Raw genomic sequence first — 11954 nt, 5'->3', positions numbered from 1 at the left:
ATTTTCAGGATTGAGACATGTTAAAACAGACCGTTATCTCAAATTAGTTGGGAAACTAAAAACAGTAAGGCTCTGTATTGTACTAAAAAAAAGTATCCCATCACTGTCATAAGTGGAAAAACAACCACATGGTCCATAGCGTCCCACGAATGGGGGTAATAGGTATTGGTGCGCTGCCAATGGGTAGGGTCAGGGATTAGTTCGTACCTCACTATAACTCAGTTTGAAAACATTAGGAAACTTTGCAGCAGCATTATTAATGGTGTTCTTAACTAAACCTGGCAAAACTGGTGGGGTGCTGATGCAAAAATACCAAAAAGAGTTATATTCTCACAGCCAAACAATTAACTTCCCAAGTCAAATGTTAAAAATGTGAGTTTGAACAATAATATTTAGCTCTGTAAAAATGTATCTCTGGTAAAGTTGAGGATTTGAGTTGGGTCAGCATTTTAGGCATTCCTCTGATTTCTGCCTGTGAGTTAGTTGCTGCACATCATCTTCATGTTTGTAAGTGCAGCATCACAACTCCTATTTGATTTTCTTTAAAGCCATGGCGGATCTTAAGCAGTGTGGGTGTGTCAAACAGATTAATATTAGGCTCAGCATGGTAAATCATGCAGCCAAGAAGGGTTAAATGTGGAGAAGAATGCACTAAGTGGGCGGGTAACTGTGTCCCACAATTGGCAGAGCCAGAGAAGAATATATGGAGGGATCCAGATTATAAAGGCATTTAAATAAATATATATTATATTTATAGCATGAATACATAAGTCTCTTTTATAGCAGGAGGATTCAGATGAAACCTTATTGTGGGTATAGGATCCTTACACACGCCCACATTCGAAATGAAAATAAACAGAATATAATGGCTTAGTAATGTGTCAATACCCAAAGTGTTGATCATATTTTAAGCCTCTGTCAAACACTTTTCAAAATCCTTTAACCCATAAGAACCAATGGAGACATAAGTGTTACAGAAAAATATCAGAAAATGATTCTGTGGTCCACTTGGTTTGTGGTAAAATACACGTAACTTTCTTTTTAAGAAAAAATGGGTCTGGGTTCTTAAGGGTTATTGTCAGAGCTGAAAAAAGACTTTTAATGTGATATTAGCTACATTAGTTTCCTGCAACATTTATGAAACACCTTAAAACATACAGTACTAGAAGAACTGCCCCAGCCTTACTGACAGAAACATGGAGACCAGTGCCCTGGATTTATTTCATGGCATTTGAATTTAGAGGAATGGGATCATAACTATATGGTCACCAATGATTTTTGTTATTTACACTATTTTATACAGAAACTTTAAATTGAAAACTTTTAGTGTAGAAAAAAAAACAATATTTGGATGTAAAAACAATAAATGATCTAAAGAAAAATTCATTTTTTTCAAAGTAGTTGACCCAAAAAGAAATTGATTGATATTAGTTTTGATAGCTTTTGTTGTTAGAATTATCAGTTAGTTGAACTTAATATGTAATTTTTTATGTAAAAAAGTTGCGTTTTTCCAAATGGTCTCAAAATGCAAGAGTTTTCCCCAAAATATAAAAAACCCCAATGATTTTTTTTCTTTTTTTCTCTTGAAGCGTTCAGTATCAAATTATACATTGTTTTTTGACTATTTGGTATTGTTATGTTTAATACATGCTACAATGTCAAAACAAAAATGACTTTGTGGTATATATTTTTTAATAAATGCAGTCATGGATCTGGAAATCTGTTGTGCTTAATTGCAACTGAAATAACATTTTAGGGAGAAAAGTAATCCCTAAGAGATCACAGAAACATTCAGTCCCAGTTTATCTGTGGAATTGGATGAGACAGAAAATCCACATAATATAATTTCACATTTACTTTCAGTAATGTTTAATTTCCGGAGTCCAGGTGTTCCCCTTTATGTGGAACTGTGCATTCCGCCCATTATTATTTATCACACCATGCAAAGGAGTCAAACTCCAGGCATCCCCAACTTACCATCTGCATTTTATCCTAGATATGTTGTGTTTTTCCAGAAAGAAGCTACAAGATCGGCTGGAACAACTAAAAAAAAAGTGAAGCTCCATGTCTTGAGTTTGACATCTGTGCTGCCCAAAGGAAATGATGTCCAGCATTTTCAGGGTGTCCATCATTAATGCCTGGTGACCAAAAGAGCTTAATGCATTGCAAACTAAAACACGCATCATCTGCAGAACATTTAACAAGTTCAAACAAAAATTGAATCAATTTGCACACAGACATGGCTGCACTGCAAACACACTGCTAAGGTCACTTACAATTCACTCATCTACACCAGCAGTTAAGAGGATAGTTAAAGTCCCTCTATGACAATTCTTTGTATAAAAACGTTCCCAGTGGTCTTTTATCACAATTATGATGCTTTTAACTAAAATCCCACAACCTAAATGTTTCAAAAAGCCATATTTCATGCCTATCTGATATGGAGTCCTATACTGTTCAAAATTAAATAAATACATATTTAAATAAATAAATACCGTAAATTCCGGACTACAAAGCGCACCCGATTACGAGCCGCACCCACCCATTTTCACGTGTTTAATTAGGTTTATACATACACAAGCCGCGTCAGAGTACAAGCCGCGCATATGTTAGGCGAAATTGTCATCCTGACAGATCACGGCCAGCATCCCAGAGTGAGTGCAATTCATTAGCACATTGTGGGTGGTACCAGCTTTGCCTCTGGCTCATGTACTTGAGTGTATCGACATCTGTCAAACAGCATGGACCTCTATTCTGTTCACAAGTTCCTCAGTTATGGTGTTTTTATTTAATTTTTTTTTTACTTATTGACAATCTAGGTATCATACATAAAATTACAAACAGTAACCATATAATCAACATTACATCCCTCAGTTATGATGAGGAAATTTACATCCGCGATTCCACATTTCCCATGAGTCTTAGGGGCTAAAGGCGGGGCCAATGCCCGGCTCGCCATTCTGTTGTACGTGTTTAAGAATGAGCAAGTATCAGCAGTGCATGGAGGGGTGAACGGGTACAGCTCTCCTTCCGCTTGTGTCGCGGCAGCGTTATGGGAGTAACAGGACTGGTTAAAAAACACACCAGTAAAATACAGCAGCGGCGACTGAAAAGCGCGCGCCTCAGCGTGATACGCGCGCCTCAGTGCGGCGCGTGCGTCAGAATTCAGAAGCCTCTGCGCTCCGCTCCCGCCCCCCGCGCTCCTTGTCTCCCCTTCCTATCTACTCCGACACCTCTGGCCAGGGCGGCTTCAAGTAGGAGCCCTTCGTCCCCGTTGCGCCGGTGGATGGAGCAAATCGTTTCTGTGCAAAGCAATCGGACTTAATACTGTACGTTTTGTGTATGAGGGGCGGGTGCGTTGTTACGTGTGGGAGCCTTCAGACTGCCATCGGCCCCGCAGCTCAATCAGCAGGAGAAGATGTCTCCAGCTCACACGGAGGCTGTGAGTTTTTCAAAGCAAAATTCCGCTTTTACGGTTTCCTTAGAAACCGTAAATGGAGTGTACATTCACTCCATGCGCTGTTCTCTCCGTCACGCAGCAAACCGGCTTTTCCAAACCCGTTGGTGACGGTGGACTTTTTTACGCTGCTTTTAACGATTGCTTTTAACTTGAAAGCTTCATCATATTGTAGTGGCGATCACGTGCACGTTGGGTCTAATGGCACCAAAGGATTCTGGGATGCGGCCGGGCATGCGTGTTTCATTTTGTTGAACCATGACTGAAGTGTCTAAGACCTGAAGTCAACTCCATGCTGTTTGGCTGCTTAGAGGTGTGTTGAATATAAATGCCTTGTGCTTGGTGTTAGATAAAGAATTCAAACTATTCACTGAGTTCTAAAGTACGTACATGGCAGCCGCTAATTAAATCCATAAATTAGCTGCGTCACTGAATAAGCCGCAGGGCTGTAAGCGCAGGAAAAAAGTAGCGGCTTGTAGTCCGGAAATTACTTTAAATATGACCTCATGCAAATACACAATCAACCAATAAATCTCTCATAATTATATAAAAAGATCATGAAATTGTAAAAAACCTGCACACAGATTTTAAATTAGCCATTGTATTGTATCAGTATATCTCATTTTGCTTTAAAAACCTGTTCATTATTTTAAAACAGCATTTTAAAATATTCATTTTTAATCATGTTGAATATTATTATAATTCTACGTCTTTTTTCAGAACCTTGGATTTCAAAATCAATATTTTCGAAAGTACCTTTGTTTTTATTTCACTTATTGCTGTTTTTCAGAATGACTTATTTATTTCATGAAGAGCTTTTTCAGGAGAATGAGTCTGTCTGTCAATCAGTGAAAGTGGGCGGGATCTAAACGCTCATTGGCTGAAATCGACTCATATTCCTCGAGACCCGCTCTGCGGTGTGCAAGTCAGAGAGATGACATATTTAAGCGATGTCCGCATGGCTTTGCTGACATTTGAAGATCAAATAGAGACAAACTATCTGTCTGCTGCAGAAGATGCAAACATGGACCACTCTGTTTTTGTAGTTTGAGGGTTTGTGTGGACCAAACCACAGAGGAGCTCCGGTCGTTCACATCTTGAAGTCCCCCATTGAAAAACTTCTGACTCTCGTTCTCACGCCATTCAGAGCTCTTCTCTGCTCTGCAGCTGCTCGGGCCTCCTGAACTTTATGATATTTATCTTATTTTTTTATCCAGGCAATATTAAAAAAGGTCCCGATTTTATTCTTGTTTTTGTTTTTACTCTGGTTAATGCGGAAGAGAGAACACAAATGTGGAGAACACATTTTATGCTCCTAGACGTGACAGCTAATAGGACTTCAACTTTAGATTTAATTTCAAATACATGCGACCAACAACAAAATCCAGCCTTGGAGGCCCTTAAAATGTGTGCAGGGAATGCAGCAATGTGCCGTCTTCTCTTCTCCCTCACCTGAGCGGATGTGCACGCTGGACAGGGCAGATCAGAGAGCTGGTGCAATGCGTATGCACTCCTGGGCTGTTGTGACATCACAAAAGCTCATTAATTCAAACCGAGTGACTTTGCAGCAATTTGATTCACAACAATTTAAAAGGATTTTTCTTTTTTATTACAACAAATTTCTAATTTCTTTGGGAAAAAACAGTTTAAATCCAATAAACGGGTTTCTCTAAACCTTTGCCCTGATGGGTTTTGCGTTTATCTCATGTATAGTTGTCATAACACCAACATTGATTATTGAGTTGTTAGAATGGTGCAGGATCCTCAGTGGTGCACTGTTACTGTTCTAAATGTAATCATAGGATATAGCCCTTAACTTATATACATAACTGTAACAAAAAAGAGGAAGAACATTTCTGCAGCAATAATGCAATTGATCTCATTTTGTCTAAGCCTGGTGACGTAATGATTGTGCCCTTTAGTTTGGTTAATTTTCTGTTCTATTTTCTCAGTTCTTGTTCTGCTCTCATGTAACAGACACTCCGGGTTCAATCTCTAATTATCGCAGCTGTTCTAATTCAAGTTAATCATTCTCCCTCCTAGTATGTGTCTAGTTTTTAGTTTATTCTTGTCAGGTCATCTGTTTTTCACACTTTTATTTTTCTGTCGTTTTGCAGTTTGTTCAAGTTGAAGTTTATTCATTAACCCTTTAAGTTTTCACCACAAGCCTGCTTTCCTGGATTTTGGGTCCTACACTAACAGGTAAGATGTGTAAAATGTTTTACAATAAAATTTGTTTTACACTTTCGTTCAGCGTTAGTGATTGGACAAAACTGATCATATCCCCCACCAGCTTAACTCTCAACCCACTGTTCAGTGAGAATGTTGTACTGACGATAATTTAAAAAATATGTTTGTTTGTTTTCTTCAGGAAAATGCTTTATTGTTCATTGAACACATGGTTGATGTTTTATTTTCATTTTAACTCAAGAGGGGGAAAAAACCCTAGCTGGGACCCAAGCGGCATTTGATACATTTTAAGGGGCTAATGAGCAAATGGGGAGAACAGGTGCACAAACTGTCATTAGGGAACAATCTGGTGACCCACTCTGACAAATGATGCAATAACAGGCTTCAGTAAAGTGAAACACATTGGATATTTATTGGAATGTTAAATATTTAGAGAGAGACAAGTTCTAAGCTACTTATTGGGATTGATTTTATGAGCTTTTTTTCTTTTAAAAAACTTATTTCCTTTACTCCAATATTTGGGTCACCTTATGTAAATAAAATTGACCTTTTCATGTCGTGTTCACTTTTGTGTCTGCTCTTTCTTTGCACATCTTGCACTCATATTGTTGTAGTTTTTGTCTCACAAATCTCTCATAACAAGGACTTTAATCTGTTTGAGTCTGCAAGAATTCACCACATATCAAAAAATTATATCCTAACTATCATTTAATCTAATTTTATAAAGTCAACAATAACATATTAAAGGTGACATTGAGAAGTTGATCCAATGTGATCCACATGATGGACCAGCAGATTGTTTGAGTCTGATAACATGAACTTCTGCTGAAAATTGAATTTTAAATGGCATTTTTTGAGTATTTCTTTATTCAAATCATTGTGAAACAAGAATAGACAAAAAGATGTAGATGTGACGTAAACAAAGGGAAGCCGTCCTCCACTTTATTCTGATGCATCTGCTTGCAGACAACTAGAACATGTACGTCTTTGTTTTTCCTTTTCCGAGCTGACGTCTGGCTCAAATCTGTACGCCTGGATAGCTCAGTTATTGCTCGCCATTTTTGTTGCACTGGTGATGTGCAGGCTTACTCAATTCCAACAATCCCGCTCACGACTGAGAGGAACATTTCTTAATGAACTCCTGCCGTTCTGCAGAAACTATGTCCTAGAAAACTACAAAGGTTTTTGAATTTGGCTAAAAACAGAACAATCGTAAGCACAAGACCTCTGGGAACGCTTTTACAATTGATCAAAAAATGATCGGAGTGGGGTTTTAAATTCGATGAAATTTATAGCAATTATTCTTATCTATTGTTATCTTAAAAAAAAATAGTTGTTAACTTTTCCTTCCCAATCCCAGTCTATTTAGTATATCAAAGCTGACTAAACACATTAAAATGTACAAAAACAAAACTGAAACCGTAAGCTAACTTCTGCTTACTGCAGCAGATCTGAGGCAGCTTTAGGACAAAAACATGAACAAGAAATTGTAGTCTGGCTTTATTTATTTATTTACTTATATATTCATTTATTTATTTAGAGTTCACATCAGTGAAGAGTAGCAACATTTTTCAAAAGCTCATGTTTCTTTAATTCTCCCCGATCGATCAGAAAAGTTTAGGATGGTGAACTATAAAACTAGCAGAAAAGTGAAAAAAAGAATAAAAAAAAAACATTTCTAGAAGAGGATTAAAGGCTTTCCCATATCAATAGGATGTAAACAACAACCAACTCTTCCAACAGTGGAGGTTACAGTGTTGAGTTGTCCTGTTGTCATTTTAGTCTCAATAGGTTTTCCACTCTTGTGTTTTATGTTTTACATTAAAAGCTTAAAGTCATCTGATGTGGTTTTTTTGAATGAGAAGTGTTTTCACCTTAGAGCCTCAGAACATTGCTGAACAGCCACAGCCTTAATAATGCAATGAGCCTTTCGGCAACCATAATTTACCCCTCAGCTCTGTCAGTTTCTCTGCAGAGCTGGATGAACCCCTCGGAGGGATGGTTCTTCATTCTAATGCTGTTTGCTTCACATGGATGAAATCACACTCGGATTTTCAGAAAAAAAGCTTGACCACTGCAACATCTGAACTTAAAGGCAAACTTTGTTTTCATCCTGCCTAAGCAAAACTACTCTTCTGTTTTCTTGGTTCTTTAAGAACTGCTGTTAAAATTATTGCAGTGAAAATAAAAAGTTTGACTTTCTTAGCTTTTTTTTTAATTTCACTTTGAAAAAAAATCACAATGGCATTAGTATTAAGTGGTTCTTTTGAAATAGTGAATTAAATAATTTGGACAAAGTAACAAGCTTTATAGCAGCCAAAAAATATTAATCCATTACCAAAGTACTGCCTCTTCATTTGTGTACATTTGTGTTGTAAATGACCATGATCTGTTAAAAAAAAGATCTAGACCAGCAGACTTTAACTAACTTTTCAGTTATTATTTAGGACAAAAAGAGGTCAATTCATTTTTTTCTATTCTGTTTTGTCCCTTTCGGGGTCACGGGGCTGCCGGAGCCTCTCCCGGCCACTTGTGGGCCAAGGCAGGGGACGAGGTCAAATAAAACTGAAATACCAAATGCCACTTTTACTTTTTTTAAATTTTAGTAGATATGAACCACTTAACTGATCATTAGCAGGTCCAGACCTTAATACATTTAGGGTTTTATCAGTTTTGTGATGTAAACCACATAGCAACTTTGTATGTTAAAGCTGTACCTTGAACATCTTTGGGCATTTAATCCTGTGCGTTTTATGAAATAAACTGTTCTTGAAGTGTAAACATCCTGCTCCATCTATATGGAGTTTGTTATGAGGGTGTTGTCAGTGTTGTGTACCAGTGCAAATCACACATCTTTGTGCACTTCAGTGAATAAGTGCTAAAAAAACTCTACAAACCAATTTAGTAGATCAAGGACAAACAAAAGTCTCTGCATTGAGTTGAAATGGGTCTTTCAGAATTGTTTGGAGCATTTGCAACACTGTGTATGTGTTAGGGCTTTCACATTTTGCTTCAAACTCCAGACCTTGAGGGCCGGCCATCGAGGCCTGGATTCTGACACCCCTGATTCCCTCCCAAAAGTTTCAAAATGCTGCAGACCCACAAATTACCACTAGGGGCTGGTTTCACAAAAAACAAAAAAATTCTATTTACTGAAATGTTACGTCTTAAAAATCATAGGTAGTCTAGTTTACCAAAAAAAATTTCAGTGATAATTAATTTATATCAACTTGGAGTGTCTTTGGGGATATTGATTGTGTAACAGATCAGTGTTAAATATTATTACCGTAGGTTTTTAATTTTATTTAACATTTCTTTAGAGGACAGGCGTGTGGATGTTGCTGGATAGACATTTTTGAATTGTCATATTTTCACGACTACAAGGCGCATTTCTCCAAAATGTACGGAGCGCCCTATGGTGCAGTGCGCTTAATGTGTTGTTGTGTGACATCGGTGGAGAGGGCAGCATGAGAAGGCAAGGGAAAAAAAAAAGAGGGCAGCATGAGAGCGGAAAGGAGGGAAGTGTGGAAGTGAAAGAAGACACACCCTCGTGTAGTACTGATGTGCAGGATGTTGGACTTTAGCCTCCTTTTTCCCTGTCAGGATTCTTCCGGTGATGTCAGAGATTTTGATCCCGATACTGTATACTATATTTTGGGTGTTAAATAAAGTTATGATAGGATTGATGAAGATAAGAGTAAGAGGAGCACAGGCATATCCTTTTTTTAATCTAATACTGGAGTACTCTTGCTGTGATGCCTCACTTCAGCAGAAGAGGAGCAGCAGGATGGATGGAATTGACAATCACTATTCAGACTTATGCTACACTTATCAGAATGCTGCCTCTGTGCCAGATATCTTTACTTTTTTCTTCTCAAAGCCTTTGTCCTTTTCTTCCCTCTTAGATTCAAAGCAGTTTTCTCACATATCCCCTTTTCTGTTCAAAACGGAGAACAGCTCATTTTTCTGAAGATCATTGAAGTTTCAGTGTTTCAGATAAAAGACAACAATTCTGTGTGTGTACCTGCTTATATTCAGATGTCAGACCATTCTCTGGCTAGACAGAAGATCAGCTTTGTGTGCTCAGCTGAAAGACAATTTTTTGTTATTCAGAGTTACATACAGACATTCAGAGATGCACATGTCGTATCCAAGGATCAATGGCCAAGGCTATGGTCTGCATAATGAAGATAAAGGCAGCGACAAAAACTCACCTTTCCTGACTTACAGCGCCTGAATAGATGTCGATCCACGTCTCAGGGACAAAACTCAGTCAGTTTTACCTTCAGGGTTGCATGCAGAAAAATTCAAATGAATTATGAAAGTGACTGAGGAATAATCAGTATCGTGGTTAGTATTATGTCAGATATTTGACCATACATAGTGTTTAGTGACAATAATTTGCACATTGCAAAATCTGTCATAATTTAATCTGCTTGTATTTGGGACAGACTGTAGAACACATGTATAAAATGTAAAAAAAAATCCAAATAAGTATGAGGTAAAATAATCTGGCACAGAATCAGCATCAGTGAGTTTTATTGTCACTAGATTTTACAGGCACATGTATAGTGGCAACAATAATATAAAGGTATCAACTGCAATCAGCGTATGGTGTAACTTGTGATTGGGGAAATGGCACTGAATGTATTTTCAGGTTTTTATTGTAAACAGTGTCTCAGGGGTGCATTTGGCAGTTTGGGGCGATTATAGCTTTTTTCCAAAAGCTGTCTGTCAGAATGAGTGACAAAACAAATAACTTTGAGTTTTTGGATTAATGGCAACCTGCCACTGAGAATACTGTTCTGTTAAAAGAAGAGGGAATGGAGAGGATGTGTCATGGTATGTTTTAGCTTGACAGACCCAGATGCTGGAACCCGGAAGAAAACCGAGGAGGTGAGAGAGGTAAGTATGAGATATTTAATAGCTGGTAAGGAATATAGTTTGTAGGCTTGTAAGTTTGAATCCGGAGGAATGAGATCGAATCCTTGGCTTGAAGGTGAGGCGTGGCTGGAGGGTTTCAGCAGGAGGTTTCCAGAACAGCAAGGCAGTTGCAGGCGGCGGGACGTGAAACCAGGGAAGACTTCAGTGACCAGGGGCCTCATTTATAAAACTTTGCGTAGGATTTGCGTCAGAAGTGGCGTACGGATGAAACATAGGACGTGCATACGCACAGAAATATTTGGATTTATAAAACCGTGCGCACGCACATCCTACACATCTTTCCCTTAATAAATCACAACCAATTCTAAATGCAGCGCAGCTTTTGCTGCCTCATGACACGCCCATAGTTGCCCATAAATAGTCCGTGAAACGCCCACAAATGAATATTCATTGATTGCGAAACCATGGCAAACACAGAGAGGAAATGAAAAAAAAACGTAACTTCACTCAATGTGAAGAAGAAGTTATCGTTGGCGAGGTGGAAAAGAAGAGAAAAGTGTTGTTTGGAGGGCACAGTGTGGGCATTACTAATGCCAAAAAGGCACGTGAGTGGCAAACGGTGGCAGACGCCGTAAATGCTGTAGCCTCACAACCTCGGACCGTGGCCGAAATAAAAAAGAAATGGTCGGACATCGAAGTCGAGGCAAAAAAACGTCTAGCGCTACATCGCCAGAGGGTGTCTGCCTCTTGATGAGAGACTGGCGGCAATTGTTGGGGAATCCCTTTTAAGTGGAGTGGTGACTGAGGCGTTCACTCCGAATTCTACCATTTGCCTCATCTTCTAGGAGCCCAAGATCAGCCATTGTGCGTCATTACGCATTGTGATGGGGCATTTTATTTCCCTCCATTTAATTGCATCTGACAAGCTACAGATGTCGGTAATGATCGACGTGGAAAAGGGAAATTGTTCAGTGCAAATGTAATTTCTTGTTGCTTTCTGAATGGTTGAGACATACGCCTTACATGGTTTTATCAAAAATAAAACAAACTAAAGGCATATGCATGAATACCATAATTCCGTGGCTTATGAAGAAATGTTTTACTTTGAAAACAACTTTCCCCAGTGGACAATTAATGCATCTCTCTCTCTCTATCTATCCATCTATCTGTCTAATTGCACCTTTATCTGCTCCACCAGACGGACACATTGACGAGAATATCAGTTTTGTACATTATTTCGTTCTGTTAACTATATTATTTGTGAGGATGAATTGCACAAAATGCCAATATTGCAGAACATATTTCACTTTTCTTTTTGCAAATAAGTGTTCATTTGAATTTCTGTTGTAATTTTCGTTATATTTTTTTGTTTGTTTCACTGCTGATGGATCAAACGGGTGTTCGTGTAGGCTGTAAATTGTAA

The sequence above is a fragment of the Oryzias latipes genome, chromosome 5 (assembly GCF_053564925.1).
Source record: "Oryzias latipes strain Hd-rR chromosome 5, Olatipes_Hd-rR_3.1".
In the NCBI taxonomy this organism is placed as follows: domain Eukaryota; kingdom Metazoa; phylum Chordata; class Actinopteri; order Beloniformes; family Adrianichthyidae; genus Oryzias; species Oryzias latipes.
This window is presented reverse-complemented; position numbering follows the sequence as displayed.